The sequence below is a fragment of the Buteo buteo genome, chromosome 25, assembly GCF_964188355.1.
Source record: "Buteo buteo chromosome 25, bButBut1.hap1.1, whole genome shotgun sequence".
NCBI lineage: Eukaryota > Metazoa > Chordata > Aves > Accipitriformes > Accipitridae > Buteo > Buteo buteo.
This window is the reverse complement of record NC_134195.1, coordinates 16698995-16723697: the sequence shown is the minus strand read 5'-3', so window position 1 is coordinate 16723697 and position 24703 is coordinate 16698995.

Genomic DNA, 24703 nt, shown 5'->3' with positions numbered 1-24703 from the left:
TTCTTATCATCACGCAGCTGACAATGGGCCAGGAAAAAATATTTCCCTTAACTAATCAAGTGAAAGCTTGAATGTACATCATAGTTTATACCACTCTCTGTTCTATTAACGGTATAGAATATAATTGGGTTACTGGAAACATGGCATAGCTTTCTGGTAAGAATTCATTTGAATATAAGTATTGCACATACCACACTATTTAAGCATCTTCACTAATGAGCTAATATTACTCAAGCTATTCAAGCATATGGAGGTCATTACTTACAGTTGAGTTTATAGAGGGGTTGCTGTTCTCCATTCATAGCTGTTGTAAAGTGAGATGGGCTGTGGAGGAGCCTCTGAAGTGTCTGTAGACTTTGCATGTACCAGCCAGAAAGTTTTCCCTGTTTTCTGTGTTTGCTTAATAGTCCCAGGGGGCAATAAAAGTAAACCGGGTTATAAAATAAGACGTATGGACAAATTTGCTGTTGTAGCAGGTATGGATTATATAATGAGAGACATCAAATATCTGAAATGAAAGGGGCATCAGCTAGGTACCCAGTCCCCCTGGGATATAGGCTGTTAGAGTTTCAATGAGCTCTGCTTGAATAATTAACATTTATCCACAGACAAGAAATCTGTAAGTTTGTCCTTCGATTTGCAGTTGTCCTCATGGACTGATCTACCTGCTAGGAAGGTCTTCAGATATGGGTGTGCATTTGCAGCTACGTCAGTTCACATCTTGGCACGTAAGTAAATAAAATGGCTAGCACACAGCAGGGCTGATGTCAGGAATAGTGTGAATATTTTAGTTCCCTTAGACAAGTTTGAAAAGTAGGGCAAATCTTGCTAGGTACAGGCTTATGGTGCTACTTTACTGGTCTTCAACCTTAGCAAGTTAATCCAGTAATAACACCGTGACCTTCCAGGCACTGTAATATTTTAGTGCTGCTACTGTGTGTATTTTCCTGTGAAGTTTCAGAGCAGGTGTGCAATTGAAAATATTAGTCATAAACCTAGCAATATTTGTGGTTTTTTTCCCTTGGAAGAAAGCAATATATCATATCATAGCTATGCCATGTCTCTCCATGGAAAGACTTGTTCATCAAAATATCTGGTTGAAGTTAAGTTTTGACCAGCTGATGTTCCACACACAGGTCACTTCTGCAAAAATCAGCATATTTTACAGGATAGTGAAAAAAAATACAACAAAAAAATTGATCCTGGCTCGATTCAAAATTTTGCCTTTAAATATATCTGAGTTTGTACTGCAACTCCAAATTGGAAATTAATCTTATGCTTAAAGTCAACTTGGAGTGGAATCCAGATCTTTTTCTACTTTTTTTTCAGCTTCTTTATCACATTCCTATAATCTACTATAGTAAAAGGGGAAAAAAACCCACAAAACACATCCATGTAACCTCAGCTGTTTCAGTTTTTTTATTTGTATCTTGAGCAAGGCAGAAAAAATTAGGAAGTATTTGTTTTGTTTTGTTTCCTTTGTTTTCTGTTTCAGCTTCCTTGCCTGTATGTTATCGTTTTACCATTTCGTAGCAATTATGCCATTATTTGTTTAGGCCCACAATTTTTTAACTTCAAAACCTATGCTTAAATCCCACTGGGGTCTGTGGATTAAACACATGCTTAAAGTGAGTGTTTAATTAGATGTTTTGCTGAATTGGATCTTTAATTGCTAATCTTTTTTTCAGTAAAGTTTTATTGACATCCTTGTTTATTTAAAGGAGCTATTTAGGTTTTCAATGTAATATTTCAGCTGCAGGAGAATTTCTGAAGAATTACCTACATGAAAGCATTGAGGTAGGATTAATTATTAAGAACTTAGAGACAAAACCAAACAGGGAGCAATAAAACAGAAACCCCATGTATTTCCTTTGGAGTTTTTCCTGTTCTAAGAAAGGTGAAGTGTACAAACAGTACATTATTTCATCTATGAAGTTCTTTCATATCTGTTTTCCCTCATGTACTGTGAAGTAACTTTATGGCTGGTAAAAGCAAGAAGGGGTGGGGGTTTTTGTTGGTTTTGGAGGTTTTTTACAATCAAAGTCTACTTTATCACAATAAAAATGACATTGTAAAAATAAAATAGACCTAATGAAAAAATGAAAATTGAGAATTTACCCTTGTGGAAAAACAACAATACATAAGTCTCCTTTCCGATAGAGAATGAAAATGACTTGCAAAGGTCTCAAGCTAAATGAGATATTATAAAGCTTTCACCAAGATTTTTTCTAGCAATATGGAAGAACAAATAACAAAGCGTGTTGCAGGAGAGAAACGCTGGAATTTCACAAACAAAATTATCTGAAACTATGATCTGGTTTATTGACAACATAAACCAGACTTGGCATAACAAAAAATCGCAATTGGTCACAAGACAAAAGCCAGCTAGCTACCTACAGACATGACTTCTGTCAAAATTCAGTCAGGCGACACGAACTCTGCATTTACTAGAGATCTTTTGCGTTACTGGATATCCTGGTGTCAGCTACATGCAATTGCGTGCGTTTACAAGAAAAGAAAAAAGTATTAATGAGAAAAAATATGTAGCTACCACTTAATATGACACTTTTTTCACCCAATTAATCTTTCCATAAGTCTATATAGTTGCTTTCAGTATTGTGGTTTTTTTGGCCTAGACTTCCCCCTGCCGATACTGGGGGGAGGCTGGTGTTGCCCCCCCAGGAGCTGCCAAAAAGAAACAAGGTGGGACGGAGGTGGAGGGTGCAGGTCCAGGCAGGCAAGAGCCAGGCACAGAGTGGGCAACCTGCAGTGACGTCCCCTTCAGCAAGTACTGCTCTCGGTGAAGGCGGTGTCTATGGCTCTATGAAAAATGAAGAGAGGAGCTTTAATATATTTCTGTGATTTATAAGTTTATACATTTTTATTTTTTGCTTCAGTTGTTCTAGCTCCAAATAGCACATTTATTATCCTGAAGTCAGATGTTGTTTTTTAGTGAAGATCAAGAAGGTTTCATTGGCAGTGAGGCAATGGCCTCTTTTCGTAATTTATCTTATATGGAAAAGTCCGTTGGAACGAACACATGAGACACCTTGAGTCTGTAGTAATCAAACTGGCTAAAATGCAGGTAATTTAAATTAAGGTTTTGGAAATTGTTTACTGCATGCACTTCTATCTGACATTTTGCCTGTGCTTTTAGTTGAAAAGATGCTGCAAAACAGAAAACAGGCCAAGCCTCTGGAGCAGCCAAGTCCATCAGCTTAGTCTCAGTGCTGTGCTAGTGTCACCTTGCGGCTTCCTTTTTGTTGTGAGAGTAGGAATGATGCCTTTACCTCTAACATAGAGGTACTTCCCATGCAAGTTGACAGCAAAACCCCCTTCCTTCTTAGTACCTTCTCCAGGTTTCTCATTGAAATAACCTCTAGTCTGGCCTTTCTCTTTGTAGCCCTTTACACTAGGTCTGCAAAATAAGAAAAAAGAATTTGTAAGTAGTTCCCCCCAAAAAAGAAGCACTCCTTATTCATTTTGTACCAACGTAAATGCTTGCATAGGAATAATGGAAGGCCACAGAGAATCCAAGTGCTATACCTAGAGGCAAGATTAAAGTAACAACACTCTGGGTTGCCCAAGATGAAATCAACCTCCTGGCACTATCAAGTCTGAACACCTTGTAGGAGAATTCCTTATCATTGGGTATTTCACAGGAGCTCGCTATCTCATTAGGGAAACGTATTAAAAATTTTTGTGCACATAAAACCTGTCCAGAAATTCCAGGTAAATTACCTGTTTATAATAATCCGAAGGTTTTATAAACATGCATGTAGAGATCAGACTGGATTAAAGACAATCAAAAGCTTACACCATCTAAAAAAATCCATATTACTCAGAAAAAAACAATAGATTGCTTCCCAAACTTTTGGGAGCTGAGACTTATTATAAAAAATAAGCATAATTCTATGTCTAACTAATAAATTGGTAAAATTATCTCCTGCCAAAAGGAAATCTCATGAGGAGTAGTAGTATTTTCTGAAATATTTCAGATGAACAATATCATCCAAATAATTAGCTGGTTGTGCTAAAAAATTGAAAAGTGGGATTCTGCTTATTTAGGGAATAAGTTAGGTATTTAAAAATAATGAACCTCCTGAATGGCCTGTGTCTGGGCTCTGCAGGAGCAGCTGAGCAGGTCTCCGTGTGTGCTGGTTGTATGGGTCAGGTTTGCCATTCCTCTTCAGAAAGCTCAGAAGTGAGCACCTACCTGTCAGACACCTCATGTCTGATCACAAAATCATAGAATTATAGAATGGTTTGGGTTGGAAGGGACCTTAAAGATCATCTAGTCCAACCCCCTGCCATGGGCAGGGACACCTTCCACTAGACCAGATTGCTCAAACACTTCCAGGGATGGGGCATCCACAACTTCTCTGGGCAACCTGTTCCAGTGCCTCATCACCCTCACAGTAAAGAATTTCTTCCCAGTATCTAATCTAAATCTATCCTCTTTCAGTTTAAAACCATTACCCCTCCTCCTATCACTACACTCCCTGATGTTGGAATCTGACCTCTGAATCCCATCCTGAATAGATTATACGTACAAGTGTATAACCTGTAGGTTCCTCTATGAGAACTTCTTTTGAATCTGTATCCATGCAGACTACATACCTCTGTCAGCAACAGAAAATAATTTTGTCTTTGGACAATGTCCTAGTAACAACTCTGCTGATGAGGCTGGTAGACCATCACTCTCTCTTCTTCCCCAGAAATCATCTCCATCTTTTTTTTGGTCTTCCCACAGCTACCTATAGCTGGAACATTTTCCAGCGACACTTTGAGCTGTTCAGAAAAGCATTAATAATCTAAAACCACAGCTCATCACCTGAGTATTACTTAAAAACGGAGTAGTCTTCAGATGGTCTATGCTGTGCATATGGAAATATGACAGTTGTTCCCACCTGACAAGTGAGAGGTCTGACTTGTCACTCCCTGCAGGCGAGGGAAACTAGGGAGTGATGGTCGTGACATTCAGACCATAATCACGTCACGACACGTGGGGGTTATGCTGATGAAGAGACAGTAGCTGGCAATTTCAGAGGGATTGAATACACTGGGTAGAAAGAAGATGTTAATGAAACTGCATTGTGGACCTGCTGTGTGACAGGATGAGGCTGAGCTGATGCAAATTGAGGTTCTAGAAAATTTCATAATGAGTATTTTTCATAAAAAGTGGTCTGAATCCAGTCATCCAAAGCTAAACCAGCTTAGATAGTGATCTATAAAAACTTGAGAATTTAAACAGTATGCAATAATGTAAGTTTTACTTATGTAAAACATGAACCCAAGACAAAGCCAACATAAAGAATCTATTACAATTCAACAAGAATGATGAATTAGTATTTTCTTACCTACAGGTCCTGTCCTTAGCCTAGTAATCGTGAGCCCTCTATGAAGAAAATACCATGATATTCCTACATATACAGCTCGAAAGAATAACCACGACCACAATAAATCAGGTTTTAGCTTATGTGAACTTGTGCAGAAGACAGAATGGGACAACTCGAAAATGAAGTTAACACTTCCCTAACCATGCTGTCGTATAGAAGTAAAAGATGGCAATTTTTTCATAGAGAAGACAGGAAAATATCATGTACTGTGTATTTGGTTGTGTTTTCACTTTTGGTAAGCCTTCGTCACTCCTTCGTTCACTAAGCATGCAGCCTATTTTCTTTACTTTATTAATCATCTGACAACCTTTCCTGAGAGAACGGAAGAAGAAGGTTACGAATATAAGACTCTATTGCTTGTAGTGTTCATAAAGAACCTACTAAGTTTGAAAGAAGGCTTTCACAGCAATTTTAACAGCCAAATGTAACAGCTCATTTAAAGAGCTCTTTGGTGAGAGAACCTTAATTTGCATGCAGGCAAAATGTTGTTTCAGATTGATGAGGAGTTCTGAAAATATTGTGGCAAATTCCTCTTTTATTCAATATACAAAGTACAGCCTGACCAGTTGCAAGGGAGTTGTGGATGAAATTTTCAAAGATGCCATGGATATACATGTACACAATTTCTAAATATTCTAGTGACAATTAGACAACAGACCTCCCTAAAACATTTTGAAAATACCAGCTTTAAGTACTAACAGTGTTGACTGATAATCTCCCTTTCCCTAAGTAACATATTTCACAGATGATACATATCACCTCAGGCTGGATAACACATGCATATTGAATAAAATAACTGCAGGGTCTGAGTCTGTAATTATATTCAGGACAGTAACAATATATGGATTAATTTTAATTATTCCATATAGCTATTTTTAAGGCTTCATCTGTTCAATGTTTTAAAATATTTGTAAGTTGTAGTTTATTGAATAAGTTAGAATACAATAAATACTGAAAACTCCCAATGCAGATATGAAAAATACACATCTGCAGGTTTGTTCCTTACTTCAAAGACAGTTTCTGAATCTGTATGTTAACAGTTTATGAAATTATACTTTGCACATAAATATGTATATATGCATATGAAAACACAAATAGAAATATTCCAACAGCACAATAGGAGTCTAGAAAATGATTAATATATCAGGACAACTGGGATCTGTCTTCTCTGGGAGAGACAAGTATGGCCATTTGACTTTTGGCTGACACTTCCAACCATATGTGACACTTTCAACCATATGTTATAATGAATGTAAAAAATCAAATTTTACACTTGACTAAACAACATCACGGGAAAATTTGTAATCCAATTTGTTTCTTTAAACTGAAACTGATACCTGATTTCTAAATATGATGCCATTTCATAAGGTATAAACTGATCTGGAGTTAATCCCAATTTCATCTTTGGCAGAACTTTCCCTGTGAACCCTATGATATACGCTGCATTTGCCAGCAGCAATAAAATTTCTTTACCATGTAGAGAAAAAGCCAGAGAGAGGAAGAAAAAAGGATCACTTGGTATATTTTAAAATAAGCAAATGCATTGACCAACTTGAGATGGAAATATTGGGTTTTTAGTTTCAGTCTACCAATTTGCTGGAAATCATTAAGAAGATCCATTACCTCAGAAAGCTGGAAGTAAAAGTGGATCTGTGTCACAAAACACAGAAGTCAGAATGAGATTCAAAATTTGTGTATATTAACCTCTGTCTTAACTATTGAACAATCCTGAGAAACCCTTCAAGGATCAGTGTCTTGAGAGGATTTCCTAGTCACCCAAAAACCCCATTCTTGTTGTGTTTGTTTATATACAATTTCAGTCAGATTTGAGTGCATTAATAATTGAAAACAAATAACATTTGCTAGCTGATTCTTAGTAGCTGATTTACCCTACACAAATAAATTAACAATTACCATGTTGTCTTCTTTGGTTGCATTGTAATCACATCATTAGTGAAGTAGCGTACTACCCCTTGACCAGAAGTGCAATTAATATAGCACATTGTAGAGAGACCTTAAGGTATTGAGTTCAGCTTTCTTTTCGTATTCTATGAGCCATTGTAACCAAGTATTTTTACCGTAATTTTACAGCAGTTGTAGACTGACAGCCACTTCCCTAGCCAAGGACTGGAAAACATACTACTAAGGACAAGATATCTTATCATTTCCTAGGAATTTGTACGCCAAATCAAAAAAACTTACTCACCAAAACCAACCAAGCAACCAACCAAGCAAAAAAACAAGCATGAACCAAAAAAACCTCCAACCCTTCTACATTTTTCCCTTCTTGACTCCTTCCATAAGTTTAAACAACTTTCTAGGAAAAAAAAAAATAAAAGGAAGTTGCAGTGGAGTAGAAAATAGATTTATACTGTCCTTATTCCCACAGAGTCACAATGCAAATTATTTTGGTAAATTGAGGGGAAAAAATACAGCTATCACTGATTTTAACTGGAATTCTGGAGTAGTCAATGTCTTCAGTAGACAGCATACTTACCTGGGCATTTTTAAGCTCACCTCTGAAAAATTCTTTTTTGAAAATGCTGATCTTGGCTTATAGTATTTGAAAGATTACATAGCTTATTAAGCTGCATCAAAGGAGAACATTCTCAAAATTCAAAGGAACACATTGCCATGTATTTCTTGGAGACTTCTCTATCAAGAAGGCAAACCGACAACAAAATGTTTCTGGAGAGAAAGACGCTTCTAGAATGGAAGGTTGGTTTAATATAAATAATCCTTTCAAGCATCATTCTGGGATGAAAAATATATAAAGACTATGGGTCTGCCTACTTCAGCATTCCAGTTTAGGGTCAGGAGTGTAATTTTCAAGTGAATTTCCCAGGTGGCCTTTGATTACCACTGTTTTCCTTGATATCACGAGTCATTTCAGAGCACATCAACAAGTTTGCTCTCAGAAACTAGACCAGAAAGCTCCTTCTTAATGCAGTCCAACTTCTAATGGTCACTGAGAGCTTGGGACCAGATTTAGAACTAGTCCAGAGTAAATCCCTCTCCGTGACCTCAACGTGTGCATCCTCTGCAGTGATTGTTTCCCTTGACTTCGTACTGAAGACAGCTATGATTCATTTTTCTTCCTGTGGGCATTCACTAGACTTTTACTTTTCAGTGACCCACAGCAGTTCTTGACTGAAGAGTATCCAGAATTTCCACTTTCCCTGCTTTTGGTCACATTACTCGCAAGCAGTTTAGGGTGGAACAAACCATTTTTTGTTCTCTGTCTATGTCATTTTTCACTCAGTATGAAAACAAAATATATCAAACAGGCAAAGAAGTGAAAAGGGAGCTCGTTCTGACACTAGCTTGGTTGTTAATTGTTCCATATCTATATTTAAGGATCCAAAGGAGTTGTTATTCACACATTACAATGGGTAAAAATTCTTACTAAACATGTTTGGATATAATTTCTACTGTTTTTAAACTTGCTTGGTTTAATAACTATGTAGATGCATAGATAAATACCTCTATAAGTACTGCTTATACATACATACGTTAATTTTCATAACACAGGTGTGACCACTTAAATTTGTTTTAAAGGAAAAAAATAACTGCGAGATACCATTGGGTGATAAAGTATCACCCCACCCCCAGCTAAAACAACAATAAACCCCCGGTAGTTGAAGTGAGAAGCTCCAACTCGTTACAACAAACTGTTAAAGGAAGCAATTTGCAGACAAAGCAGATATTACACTGGTCTCAGCTGAATAGATTTAGTTGCACTTCTTCAGCCTTTTTAATCAGTCAAAAAGGGAATTCACGCTTGTAGTTACTCCTTATATCAAGCAAACCAGGCAACTGAGCTTTTTAAACTGAGACATGCGGTTCTGAAATAATGATTCATAACATAGCATGAGCAAGGTTTTTGGAAAAGAAAAAAAAAAGTCTTTGCTGATAACTCGTCTTTGGAACAACAGTGCTTTTTTATGAACTCTGTCTTCCACATGTTTGGAAAAGAGTCAGTGTTTCTTGCAGTAGTCTTTCATGGGACCTCTTAAGGGAGCTGGTATTAATATTTTTATAACTTATCATCCTAATCACTTAGCACAATAAATTATAGGTACTGTGAAAAAATCCCTTAACTACATATACGTCATCTGCAAATGTTATAAAAACAGTTATATTATTTGCTGTTGAAATTTCAGCTGACACCAGATTTGAGTTGTTGATGACACTACAAAATTTCCATTTTTTTCCTTAGGTACTGAAATGCTTTTCTTTACTGTCATGTGAGTCTCAGAAATGTCATAATGTCTTTCTCTTCCTGGCAGTCCTGGAAGATACAAAACTGTGACTATATCACTCAAGCTACAGAGGATACAAGTCACTTATTTAAGTTACACATGTAGCAGTGAAGTGAGTTAAAGTCTTGTAAATCTTATAGTAGCACAGTAACCACTGTACCATCTATTTTCTGGGATGAAAAATGACGGCTTACATCAGCACTTCTCAGTTTGTAAGGAATACATCTCTAGAGAGATGGTACAAACAAGGGGAAAAAAATATTCCCAAGGCCAGAAAAAATGTATTTCAATATAAATCCCACATTTTATGAAGAGTTATGGAGAATTCTTAATCCATTAGTAGTAAGGCATAAGGTATGAACCTAATGAAACGTAATTTTAGATATCCTTATTAATGCTATAGGAAACCATCTTTGCAACAGAGATTAAATTAAGAAACATAACAGAGCAAACAAGAGAGTAGACACACTGTATTCAGAGTCCACTTTTTTGAAACTATTATTGGTTTTAGTGTGGTTAAGTCACAGGTGAAACCTACAGCAAATGGAAAGTACATACTACTAGCACAATTTGTTGCTTTTCCATAGATGTCCCTCATACATATCCACCGTTTTCAAGTCAACACTTGTGCTCAGAAAACTATGCTCTGTCACGAATTGTGATACTTACTGTAACCCCTAGAGTTAGAAAACAGGTCTCACTGAACCACAAGATAATTTGGGCAGGAAGGGACCTCGGGAGGTCTCTAGTCCAACCCTTTGCCCAAAGCAGGGCAGCTCTGGGGTCAGCCCAGGCTCCTCAGGGCTTGGTCCGGTCGGGGCTTGAAACCCTCCAAGGACAACCGAGAACGGGTGAAATGGGAATCTGTTCAACAAGGAGAAATGCCAGGTTTTCCACCTGGCAAGTAATAAGCCCATGCACCAGTGCAGGCTGGGGGCCAAAGACCTGGAACGCAGCTTGGCAGTAAAGGACCTCGGGGTCCTGGTGGACACCAAGTTGAACACAAGGCAGCAAAATTTCCTTGCCACCAAAGCGGCCAACAGCACCCTGGGCTGCGTTAGGGAGATGGTCACCAGCAGGTTGAGGGAGTCGATCCTTCCTCTGTACTCAAACCTGGTGAAACACATCCAGCGCTCTAGGTCCAGTGCTGGGCTCCCCAGCACAAGAAAGACATGGACTTAGTGCAATGAGTACCACAAAGGTGATGAAGGGAGCCTTTGAGCTATGAGAGAGGCTGAGAGAGCTGGGATTGTTCAGCCTGGAGAAAAGAAGGCTCAGGAGGATCTTATCCATGTGTATAAATACCTGATGGGAGGAGTAAAGAAGTTGAAGTTGGTCTCTTTTCTGTGGTGTCCAGTGACAGGACAAGAGGCAATGGGTGCATGTAGAAATACAAGTATGAAAGATAAAAATATTTTACTGCATTAGTGATCAAACACTGGAACAGGCTGCCCTGATAGGCTGTGGAGTCTCCACGCTCGGAGATAATTCAAAACCTGACTGGACACAGACCTGAGCAACCTGCTCTACCTGACCCTGCTTGAGCAGAGGTTCAGACTAGACGGTCTCCAGAGGCAACTTCCAGCCTCAACTATTCTGTGATTCCGTGAAACAGGGATATCCTCAGGTTGTTTAAAGAAGGTTTCATCCCCCTCCTTACTCTGACCTGATGGTCTGTAACAAACTCCTACTGGATGTGACTCCTACTGACCTTTCCAGGAACAAAAAGGGGGTGGAGGGAGGGATTATGCTAATGTAGTGTCAGGTAGTGTTTGGTATAAAATCAGAAATGCCAAAAAATCATGGGCTTGGCAGAGCATACCTGCAACCCGTTTCTTAGACAATATTTATTGTGTATGTATTAGTTGGCTTTTTAAAGGGACCTTTTTATACTGGAGGGAAAGAAGTTACCTTGCAGACAGGACAGAAACAAGAAAGAAATACTCTCAGTGTCCAGATCCAGGGATTATCATCAGTCACAGTCACATTTCTTGCATAACACCAGATGATTTGCTAGTGGTGCAGGAAAGCAGACGACATCATTAAAAGCTGGACATTGCCAGTTTCAAGTAGAGCTATGAAAGAAATTTACATACTTCAGCTATATCAATGTAACTGGAGAGCTAATTCCATAATAGAGGTAGTCTTTGGAAGACTGTTGCCTTTGTGAACCTCCCTCCTTGGTGCTTGGAACACGCTGAAGGAATTGTAGTTGAGAGAACTGTTGCATACTGGTATGAAGGATCACGATCTGGTCACCTTGAGTACAGAATCTCTGTTTATGCATATCTGCACATGCTGTGCAATCTTGCCCTGTGACTCAATACCATGAAATATGACAGTGTAGTATACTGAATATGGATGTTACTGTTGTTTTCACAGAAACAGTACCAGTACTCACCCTACCTAATAGTCCTGAATTACAGTCAGCCACATCCAAATTACCCAAGGAAGTGGCAGAGAGCTTTTCCATGTAGTGTCATGTGGTATTGTGACTGCTGCATACTCCAGTTTATCTTTATTATCAATAATTACAGAAATTTTTATTAAAAAGTATTTGTTTAAAAGACATGTAGGGGGATATTTTATTTTCTGAATGAATTATTAATGTTAGCACAAATCTGGAAGCTGTTGTTACTTTTAAAAGCTCATACATTAAAGAAAAAAACCCAAAATTTGACTCTAAGTGTTACTTTAACTCTTCTGTGTTTTACCATTAAACATATATGATGCCAGAAGGCAGTTTAAATGTGGTTGAAAATTTTAAAACCAGGGTGGTCAATTCTCAGAAAAAACAAGATATCCTGTATGAACTCAGCCCTCATGAACTTGTACCTCAATGCCAGCAAACCCCAGGTGGGGTAATTATTCCCAGTGAGCTGTGAAGGATCAGGATGGGAATTTTACTGCCAAAAGCTGATTTTAGGAAAATCAAGCAGTCATAAACCATTCCCTTCTGGCTTTAGGTAAGCCTTGAATTGTTCAGTTAGGTTTGTAAAGTAGCCTGCATTGGATACTATGTGATATTGCATAATACTGTGCTCACAACTGAAGTCAAATGAAATTAAGCTACTCTTAAAAAGGTCCCTTTTAGAGGTAAGTCAAAAAAAAGGACACGTCTCTGAGCTGTGGAATGCGACATATATATAACCTCATCCTAATCATTTTCTTTTGACAATGTGATTTCATAAATAGTAATTAAATCTTAATTAAAGTTAGGCAGGTTCTTTCTGATGCCATTAAAACCCCATCAAATTACAGAATGTTTAAAAGTCATAAAAAGTTCACATGACACAGAATTCTGTTATGGGATTGCCATGATCATCTTCAATCGTGGAAAGTTCTCCAGGATCTAGAGAGCAGAATCAGGTGTCTTCTACCCCAGTTCAACACTTTCTATAAGAGTTTTATTCTATGTCCATCAGTGTAAGCTTGCATAATTATGAGGCTTTTTTTTTTTTTTGTGTGTGTAATAATGAGTCTTGCCCGAAACAGATAAGGCTGCCCTTCCAGTTTTGTATTTGAGACAATTTAAGAGATTGGTAGAAGCGGTCTGATAAAGTGTGCCCCTATCAGTGAGATTGAGCCTATATGGCTGAGGCTGCAGTACAGCTCAGCAGAATTTACATGTGAATAGGTATTTCAGTCTCTCTTAATCTCTCTGACTTCTGCAAGCTGCTTTCAGTAACATGCTCCGCTGTGATGGACGGGAAACCTGAAATGTAATTTTCTGAGTCATACTGCATTCCAAAATCTGATATGTAGAACTGGTCAGTACTGAGATTTGTTCTCTAGTGGGTCAGCAGCATCTCATCAGTGGTCTGGTGTCCTCAGTGATCTGATAATGAGGCAGGTAAATTATTCTGATAGTTTTTCAATACTTGCATCATTCATTGTGGTACTGACAGTCCAAATCCGAGCAGAACAATGTTTGAAGTCTTTGAATTTGCAGTGTTTGAATTTCCTCCTGATGATTAGACTTTCCTGTGATCTTTGGAATACACTATCCCACTAAAAAACCTATTAAGCTCCAGAACCACCGGTATGGGTGCTAAGACTGTGAGCATGTTACAGTGCCTTGCTTTCACAGAAGTCACAGACTGAAGTGGGGCACCCGATGAATAACTAGAGGCAGCTTGAAAATCTATAGTAGTCCCACTGGCAACATTAATCAACTCTAATTTCTGTGGCAGTCTGGCACGCAAATAAGTGAACATTCATATATATTTTTGTAACACCACATGCCTCTGGCAAATCTAAGTTATTAATAGACCTCATTGTGAGGGAGCCATTCCACAGCAGATGCTTCCTTAGCACAACAGATTTAAATCTTATCAAAAGCCACCTTGCCAACTATGTTCACCTAGATTGCCCATTTGTCAATTTTTCTCATAAACACCATTATACTTTCTTCCAGCACAGTCTTTATGCACAGAGAGTACTCCCTGTAAGAAAATTAGAAGACCACACTATTAATCTTCTTGTAATCTGTTTTCAAAATACAGCTACATTATGATCAGTACAAAACACCCAGTGATGAGTACATGGTGGGTATAGAGGTTGCTGTAGTCACTGATTGCTAAGCTGTATTTAATCCTTATTTCCTATAACAATCCTCACACTGCTCGTGCTGGGATGGGTTCTCTTTTGGGCAGGGACTTTCCTCCTTTTCCTTGCTCCAGCATGATGTCCTGATGCTATTTCAAAAAATAGATGGTATTACAGCGCAAGCGGACCACTGTCTGCCATTGGATCAAAATGAACTAATCATTCAGTCATTTTATCATGTGGGGTCTCTGTGGGGTTTTTTCTTTATTTTCCTTTATAAAAAGAATTTGGCAGTGGTTATGGTATCTAATGGGAGCAAGTGATGAATATGAATATTTCCAGTTCTATCAGAACTGTGGTACACTGCACTGTTGGAGCAATACAATCCATCATATCAGTCTTTCCTGTCGTTTGGTTTATTCTTCTGTTTCAAATGGATTGATTATGTAATTCTTAAAAACCACATTTTCATGACTTATTTTTAGAAGATTATGTCATGAGAGCACTAACATGACTTTTTAATTAAGCATAGCCCATATTTTACCTACCCTTTCTCTTGCCAGTTAAACTGAGACATGAAGAAAGGAATAGGCGTAAGACAACCCTACATAGCAAACGAATGGTAAAAGGACTAGGGCAAATCTTATTTTAAGTCTGCAGAACAAAATCAGATTATGTGATACTAGGGAAAGGATTTGATGCTTAATGCCCTTTGCACCTTCAGCAGGTATCGTAAGACTGTACCAAAGGACTTAATTATATACACTGATATTCATGAAGGCAGTGGAGACCTTGTAACACTCTTGGATCACATTCTGCAGCAGAGCTGATGATTGCTTTCTGCAGTGAATTTGTGGCAGTGATAACAAGGCTTCATAAAAGTCACCATTTGCTGTGAAAAATCAAAGACCCAGAAGAAATTTAGAGCAAGAAATACGCTGAGAAATGTATCAGTGTTATTAAAAGTAGAGCCATGGGAGCTAGGAAGAAATTGCCTGGCAAGAAAGCACATAAACCTTTTGGAGAACTTAATAGAAGCCAAGGGAAGTGTTAAAGAAATTAGGACAGTAAACTGAGGTTAAAAAAGAAGAGAAAGAGATGATTAAAAAGAGAGCAAGAGCAATGAAATAGAAAGCTATGTTCTCTAGTTTGTTCTAGAGGTTTCTCGAAAGACGCAGAGTAAATGGGATGCTCAGCTGTACTGTGAACACACTGCGATACCTTCAGAAAACAAGCTTTAAGTCTTCTCTGTTGCAGCTTAGACCAGCTTTGACCACTGAGGTAATGGGAGAATTTGAGACTATATTCGGTTACAGCATATGCTTTGGGCATCCATTTCTGTTAGCTAGTAAGGGTCTGTGGGGAGACTTGACTTCAAGGGGGATGAGAGCCATCAGTCACCACTCCAGGACTAGAAGCTTCCCATTCATGGGACAATATACCGTCTGATATGAAGAAAATTAACATACAGGCGGTTCTATAATTCATCAGCTAATCCACTATATTTGTTTAAGATTACAAAAAATATTTGAGAGAACACTACTATTTCAGATGTCTTTGGTTCTTTCCAGGCTGGCTGTAACTTACATATCACGTCTGTAAAAAATACCTATTCTTGGACAAAATGTCCATGCTGGTCTACCACTGCCTTCAGCACAATCAGTATGATAATGTTATTTTCTGTTTTGAAGTCCTCATTGGGAAGGGCTGGGACTATTCTCCACTGGTTTCATTTTGATCTCTTGGAGAGAATGTAAAGGAGAGGGAATACTTTCTGCAGTGGAGCCTGGTGGTTGTAACAGATGAAGGGAAGCAACCTGAAACTGTAATAAAGATGATATTTAGTCCTTTTACTGCAGGCATTTCCCTGTAAATTGTAGGTAGAGTTCAGAGTCTCAGAATGTTGTTTCATTAACTTCAATTTCTGCATATAGCAATACTGTTGTGCAAGGACCATTTCAATTTGGTTATGTCTACTGACTGCAACATTATTGTCTGGGCTTACTATCATATTTACCATTTCAAATCCCAATTACTAGAGACGACTCCGCAGTAAGCCCTGTGCCAAACAATTTCAGATCCTGCTGCCGAGTGAGAATGCAGCAGCCTGTTATACCAGCCATGTCCTGGGTGGCAAACTAGGGCAGGATTTGCTGGGGTGGGGAGAGGAAGAAGAGGCTGGTTACAGACTGTGAGCTGCCTGCTGTGCCTTGTGTGCTCCATATCACACTCTATAGGAGAGGCTGCATCACGTCGTGACTCCTTTTTTAGCTCTGTAGCTGCCTCTCACCCACGGATGCTACGAGCCACCTATTGCTTTTTTGAAAGGAGGCTGGCTGAGACATTGATTTCTTTCTTCCTTAGAAAAAAAATCAGGAGCCAAAACTGTATATGCCTGGTCCTATGCACTTGAAAGACCACCTCTTTTTGCTAATGCAGTGGCAAGGGGTGTTCCTTGAGATTAACACCCAGCTCTCTTAAGGCATCTGCCTTTCAAAAGGTGTTCTCTGGCTTGCTGACATTCAGATCGTGATGTAAAACCCCATCTTTCCTCTAACAAGGCAGGAAAGGGAATAATATAAAGGCTGTTGTTTCTTCAGGTTGTACTTTTGATCCTTTTCAGGACAATCTCTGTGATGTTCTGATTTTAAACTGAAGGAAGGGTGAATAGAAATGTGTACCTGCATAATACCCTTTGAGTTTTTAAATCATTTCAGAATCCTGTTATGTAGCCTCATAAGCCTAGCACTAACCTTATGCTTTCTCTAAGGGACTGCTTCAGCACTGGAATAACTGAATGGGATTTAGACTTAAGTCTCAAGAGAGCTTTGCTTGTAATCATTACATTGCATGTCCTGTCTGCTATGATTTTTTTTCTGCTTGTTTGGTTTTTTTAGTTTTTTGTTGGGTTTTTTTTTTCACTTTGGGCTTAGAACAACCTTATAGTCAACTAAAAATCTAAAATGACATTGAAGTACTGAGGTGAACACATGAAAACTACAGTGCCAGAAATAAACTGAGAATCCAAGTAACCAAATTGCTTCTTAACTCTTTTATACCCCATGACTCCAATATTTAAACAACCTTTAGTCTTTAATCAGCTGTAGCAAAACTCCTGCACAAAATATGGAAATACTGTTAACTCTATTTTACACAGAATGAAGAGGAGCAAGGAAGGGTAAATGGTTCAGTCATAATCACACCAGAAGTAAAAGACAGAGCAAAGACTTGAAAGAAGTCCTTTCATGTCCTAGGCAATGCACCCCACAAAACTGTGCTTGGAATAATTACAACCCTATCATCTCAAAAAGTTTAAGATTTGCAGATTCCAAAACAAGATTTAGAACTGCAGCTGGAACCCTCTTGAATATAAAACTTTCACAGGAATAAGTTTTGGGGTTTTTTTGGTTGTTTTGTTTGTTTGGTTTTTTAAAGGGGAATCCTGAAATGAATGAAACATTCTTACAAGTGTATTTTCTAATATTTGTTTTAAATTCATAAAACTCCCTCTTTCTCTTCCTAAAAATACATTAACACAAAAGATAAATGCAAGACCCACAAGGTTAAAAGAGAAAAGATGCTTAAGTGTACTTGAAAGACAATGTTTTAATTTTTTTTTTTTCTTTTGGAGGATGACATAAAGATGTGAAGGAAGCAAGACAGCTTACCTGTCATAGGAAAAAACAATATTAACCTGCGTTTAATTTTCTCAGTAACTTTTTTTTTTTTTTAATTCTAAAGGTTCTCATTTATCTCCGTGGTTTTGGAGGTTCCAATAGAGGATAGTGCAGTGACACTTGATACAGATGGAGTCACACTGTGTTTTGCCACTGACATCAATGGGGAGAGGAATGAGACTTTCAGGTTTCATGCAGATTAGAAATCTGGATTCAGCTTTGCCTTGTTTTCTGTTGATCTCAGCGTGTGTGTACAATACAGAGATCAAAACAACACATTTTGCAGTGAAAATCTGAAGCTGTGAAACCAACAATAAATCAAAATCTGGCCCCATAAGAAGATTTCTTTTTCCTTCTCCTTCTCCTTCAGGAAAAAACAAAACAAAACCCGAACCCAAAATAAACCTTAGCTGCGATTGTTTGTATGAGTTGAGACAGGTTTTTCTGTTTAAACAGTACCTTCATCAGGAATGTTTAGGAGGCCAGTGTACACTATGCAATAAGATGTGCAGGAATGGAAAATATTCCTCTCATTTTCAGCCAGGCTGCCTACAGAAAAGGAAGGACCCAGCTCCCTCACCACTCCTTGCTTTAATCCACAGATTGCAAAAGAGATATGCTCTCCAAATAAAAATATAATCTTTCTCTCAAATCCCTTGTGTACAGAAGTTTACTTAAGGAACTAACCTCTTAGAAGACATATAACTTACCCCTTATGCTTGCCTATCAATAAGTTACTGTGCAGACAAGCAAATGAAGCTGTGGAACATGACACTTTATCATACAAGGCAATAAACCAGAAATGCTCAGGAAAAGATTGAAACTAATTTATCCTTATTTGTGTAAACCACTCCTAGCATTTCTTAGCATTGTTTCTACATAATGTCTTGCTTGTTCTTTGCCTAGATTTTATCAGAGTGTAAAAATAGGTCAAATGCATAATAAATGCTGATTTTATAGCTGTTTTTCAAATTTAAATCACTCTAATTTCCTAACAGCACTGAAAAGAAACCCTAAAAACTACCTTGCAATTAAAGAAGAGACAAAAATAAGAACTACATATTATAAAGGTATTTGAGGGATTCAACTCTTTCAGATTGCTGAAAGAAAGATGGTCCTTTCCTCTTTTTACCCATCTTAAGGCATGACTGGGAGAATGTCACTAGAAAAGTAGGGTGAACAAACTAGTATCAGTACGAAGAAAGAGAAAGGATGGGTATCTGACCTGTATATCATAACATGACAAAAATCTGTGGCTTGTCTTCGGTGCCTAATGAACTAATTATAACACTGTAGTCATTTGGTTTGGTGGGGTTTTTTTTCAAATTAGCTGTAAAACCGTAATACTGAGTTGCTGCTGAGCAATTTCTATGTTAGTTCCGAGTCCTGGGGTCCTACCTGAGAGCCGCTTAGCTGGAACAGTAGTGGAAGTGGGGATCAAAAAACATCTGAAGTACACTGCTAGCCCAGTCAGCGCTCAGGCTGCCGAGAGGAGATGGGGCTACAGCAGTGAAAGCACCAGCTGCTGCTGCTGCTAATTGAGATGCCCTCTTTCCCCTCCCTTTAAATTGCTTCGAGGCAATTTTGGTAGCTGATATTTGGAATCATTCCTTCACGGTGGCAGGGGTGGCGTGAAGACCACATAGATACTTTCAAACACGTTAGGGATCTTTCCGTAGTAGAAAAAGGAAACAGTCAGCCTCTTATTCCTTTTAGCTGAGCTCAGTTTTCTAAAAGCTTGGATAATTTTCAAACCCTGTTTCATTACATTGTCATGCTAGGAAGATAGTTTTAGGCTAAAATCAAAGTGATGTACTATTTAGGCAAGCATCCTCCACGGCAGTACAGCCACATGCAGCTTAAAATAGAGAAGTGCATAGCCACAAGAAAGCAGACCTGCAACACCAGCACATGAAAGACGGTAGGAACTAACATTCAAAATAACGTCTTAAACAGGCTTAAGCCACTGGTAGTAATGCAGGTTGCATCTAGTTTTAGGCTGACTAAGACAATTAAAGAGTGAGATGTATCAGCGAGGTAAAGAATGATTTGATGTATCTTTCCTGATGACTATTTCATTCTTCTGCTGTCAGCACCAGATACCACTATATTTATATGTTGCTCTTCAGCTTAGTTAATACTTACCCCCATTTGCCCAGATTTTCTCATAATCATGACTACCCACCAGATATTACCCCGTTGCCTTCCATTTATATAAGTGTTCTTTTCTAAGTTGTCATTACATTAATTGTTTGTCTTAGAATGTTCAATCTGATTTTCTAAGCTCTCATTATTCATACAGGGAATGTCTGCTTACCCCATGTGTGGTAGAGCTTCCCGACATTACTATTTAAGAACAGCTTAAATCACTTACAACTTCCAAAATTATGGCATTCAGAGCCTCTAGTAATTAATGATTTGGAGGGGTCTGACTTAAAAATCTACTCTATTGTTGCCTACTGTAGTGCCTGTTTTATAAACTTTAAGAGTTAAAATGTTTTCAGATCTATGGATTTTTAGCTACGCTTCGACAGCATGTGGTGACATGTGAAATTGACTTTTGTTTGGAAGGGAAGCCAGCTGCCTTTTGAACCAGAATACTAAAAAGTAGCAGAAAAGTTGAATTTAAAGGCAGTCAGTTGTTGGTGATGGTCTTCACTACGAGGGTAGGAAACCAGGTGTGAAGTAGCAGCTTCCTTACAAGAGACCCATGAGACTATAGTGAAAATTGAAGAGAGAAAATAATTTTTTTGTCTTCTTTTCTTATTGCTTTTACAGCTAGTTGGTTATCATTTTCTTTTCTCTTTTCCCCTTTAACATACCATGAAGTCTTTTCAGGTGACTGATAAAATAATATTTTCTACTTCTTTTGTGCATTGCATTATCTATCCCCTTGGGATTTCAGCATAAAAAACTCAAATTCTTCCTGAGAGAAGAGAGGGCATTATTTTCATAATTCGTATTTTATAATGTATACTGCAATATTTTCTGTATGCAATACCTTATTATTTTCTAAGAACAAATAACTATTATTCATGGCACTGTTTCTCACATGGTATTGATAGAAAAAGAAAATATTCTTTCAAAATAAAAAAAACACTTCTTTTTGCCCCATCGCCTCTTCCCTCTGCCAATGAAAAAGGAAACTCTTATCCAAACTTTCATTCAGAAATAGGAAACTGAATTCCAAAAAGGCTATGAAACTTACCCCAATATCATCAAAGATAGGAGTTACTCTCAAAATAAGAATTCCAAACCTGAGACAGGTTTTCTGACTCCTTGAAAAGCTTTCTTTTTACAGGGAACGGTAAGCCCAGACCAATCATGGCAAGGTTTTGCCAGGCTGGTATTAGCAGACTGCAAAGGGGAAAAGAAACCACTGTGAAATGGCATACAGCAGTTCAGACTTCAGTTCTAATCAATGATATGCAATCCTCTAGATTTGTAGCAAACTATGCACTTCAGGACCATCATCCAGCATGGGAAGCGAATAAAGTTAGCAGTAAGTGGGAAAAAAGAAGTACTAAATAAAATCCTGGTTTCTGAGAAAAATTAGGTTTTAACTATTTATCTGTTACTCTGACACCTTTCTTTCCAAAATGTGCCATGCTTGCCAAACCGTGATCAACAGTTTTATTCTCACGGATTCAACACTGTGTTTATTAAAGTTTTGGTGCCAGCATTTCTCAGCTCCATACCACCGTAAAATATGGTTCAGCTGAAACCCACGTAATAAGCTGTATCTTAAGGGGAGGGAAGGGAAAACACGCCATGGAATTCGAACAAACACATTTCTTCCTTTGTTGAAATGACCATTATGAAATCCCACTTGCACATATTCAACAGTGTTTTTTTTAAACGTGCATCTTCTGTCTTTATTTATTTTTAGTGTTTTCTCCAGAATATGTCTGGAAACACTGCTTATATTAAACACAGATGTCAGGGTGCCAATGTTAGAGGATCTGTCTGTGAACAAATCAAAAACTATAAAGATCATAAGGTTTGCCACAAAGCTGAGCATAATATTGCAGCAATAAATCTTTATTTGCAAAGTTTACTTTTTTTTCTTTTGATTTATATTCCACTTCTCATTTTGCTCTTTAGAAAAAAAAGACAGTATTGTGCATCCACCCAGAAAACAGAGCCAACCCAGATGACTCCTTTACTTTGTGGTGTGGATGAATCTGGGACAATGTAATATTCTGATAGCAATGAAAAATCACACTTTCTTGATAAATTTCCATAGCTGATATAAAAAGGTAAACAATTCTTCCAGAATCTTTGTTTCACAGTTAAATCTGCTATGTTGTAAATCCTTTGTGTAAAAGGGTTTATAAGATAGATGCTTTGTATAATTTTTGACAGTGCTTAAAAATCCCAGTCAAGATCAAAATTCTCAGTGTCAGATGTTACATTAATAACCATACAAAAAAGGTCAGATTGTTACCCTGAAAAACCATAACAGCCTGCTTCTTTTCTTATTCTGTGTGCCAATAATATAAAGACAAAACGAGACATGTATTTATTGAGTACTGAGTATTGACTTATGCCCTGTAAGAATGGTTTAGCAGCTCCCTGACAGCTTAATAAATTCAGAAAAATCTGTGCTTTGGGGGGGAATAGAAGAAGGAGGTCTACATCTTTGTTCAGAAAACAAACTTCATCTTACTTGAATCCTACATCCAGTTGCTGTGATGTAATTATATTGTAAACATAATGGACACCAACAGTTAAAAAGCAGGAGGAGGCAGAAATACTCTTTCATGCTATGTACTGTTAAGCCACCAACTGATGAGCCTTTGATGATGAAGGTACTTTTTTGCTATTTCCTTTTAGGGTGGAGGCATTGTTTATGACGAGCACATCTCCTAAACTCACTTAAATTGAATATTTTGTGGGAGGATAGACTACTTGTTTAAAAAAAAAATAATAATATGTTTATGTGGGCTATTTGCCTACACTGCAGGATTTTAACTAAGGCTAACCCTGAGCCCAGTGCCCAGTTCATTATAGTACTCCTCCTCTCATTTAAGCTAATGACAAAAAGCCTCCCTGACTTCAGGAAAGTAAGGTCAGACCTTAGGTGGGCTGCATATCACTCAGGCACGTAATCCTTTCCTCATTGCACTGGGCCACAGCAGACTTCCGAGTAGCTCATTAGGGATCCAGGGAGCATTTTGTGCTTTAGCGTGTTACACGCTGTGCAGGACAGGTAACTCACCGCTGCCGGCCCTGTCTGTGAGAAAGTTAAGATTCCTGTTCCCTCTCTTGAGCAATCAATCTTGAAGATTTACTTCAGTCTGAGGCAGGGCATATTCTGTAACTACAGAGTCACAGAAATTGCCCAAAAATGTAGAAAGTGCCCGATTTTTATTTTTTGATGTAAAAATGTCTTTGACTTGACTTCTGAAGCTCTTTCAGTTCTGTTAGCAGAGTTTTAGAAGCAAACACATAACTTTCTCTTTGTTAATTACAAAGAAAAAATGAAATAGAGAAAGTTGCTATATTATAGAAATAGATGAAGTTATTCTATCATCTGATACAGTGATTTTTACTCAAAGCAAGGCAGCCAAATCCTGATTTTGCCTAACTTGGCAGTAAGGGCCTCATTTAAGTCTTTTCTTTTGTGTAGTATGATCCAAAATTAACATGATTTATCATACAGACAGTGAGATTCAGCTACCATTAAGCACTTATCAGACATATCTAAGTATAGTCACCCTAAACTCATTATATAGTTAAATGTAATGATCATGTTCAGCACATAATCAGCACATATTCAGTTATTCCCACTCATTTGTCCCAGATATGAAGGCAACCTCTACAGCAGGTGACACCCCCATGAGAACAACTGAACCACAGCTTTACTTTCCACCGCCTGCGGTGGAAGTTTCGCCAGCTGGTTCAGGTGTAGTAGACATTTATTGTTTTACACACCCAGATTTCATCTGGCTTAATTGGGAGCTGAACCTGACCACATTTTATATTTATTTTAAAGCAGGTCAGTCCCTCAGCAGTTACACAGCAGATGAAGGTGGAAGTGGATATAGAGCTCCATAGATTGTTTCTAGACTAAAGCCAGAAACGTACACACCCCGTACCGTAATTCCTCAATCAGGGAAACACGAGCCTTAGCCTGCACAAGCCTGGTTATGACCCTTAGGAATATATTTGCTCAGCGAGCCATCATTTCAAGTTTCACTATTATTTAACAAGCCAAATTAAAGGTAGTGAGTTTGTTACATATGCTGCAACCCAAGCCCTGCATCAGTCTGAATGGGAGACAGATTTGTACCACGGAGTGCTAAAATATGACCTGAGGAGTGTTAAAAGCAGAAGACAGTGCTAATAAAGTCACTTTAAGCTTCTTAGTCCTGTCATTAAATCAGTACATGTTATAGTTCATGATGCCTTTGCTGAACAGGTGGAAATAGGAAAACACATAAAAGTGGAGAATTCTTCGCTAGGCTCTGGTATCACAGTTAACATCAAAAAGGTCTCTAATTTTAGAGGTACCCTTCATCATCCCACATTTTCCTAATTATTGACATTACTGCCATATTGCTGCACCGATAAAAAGTTTGAGTCTTACAAAGGTATCATCCATTTCTATATTGGCTTGCTTGTTTTTATCCATTTATGAAAAATATTTTGGTTACTATGTAATTTCTTACGAAAAATGAGGAAAATGCACAAATGAATGTTGCATAAATTGCATCTCAGCTACTTTTTGTGTAACCTCAGTCTCATAGGTATTACATGCTCCTCATCATATTTCATAATTCTGTTGCTACTCTTCCCACAGTTCACTAGAACA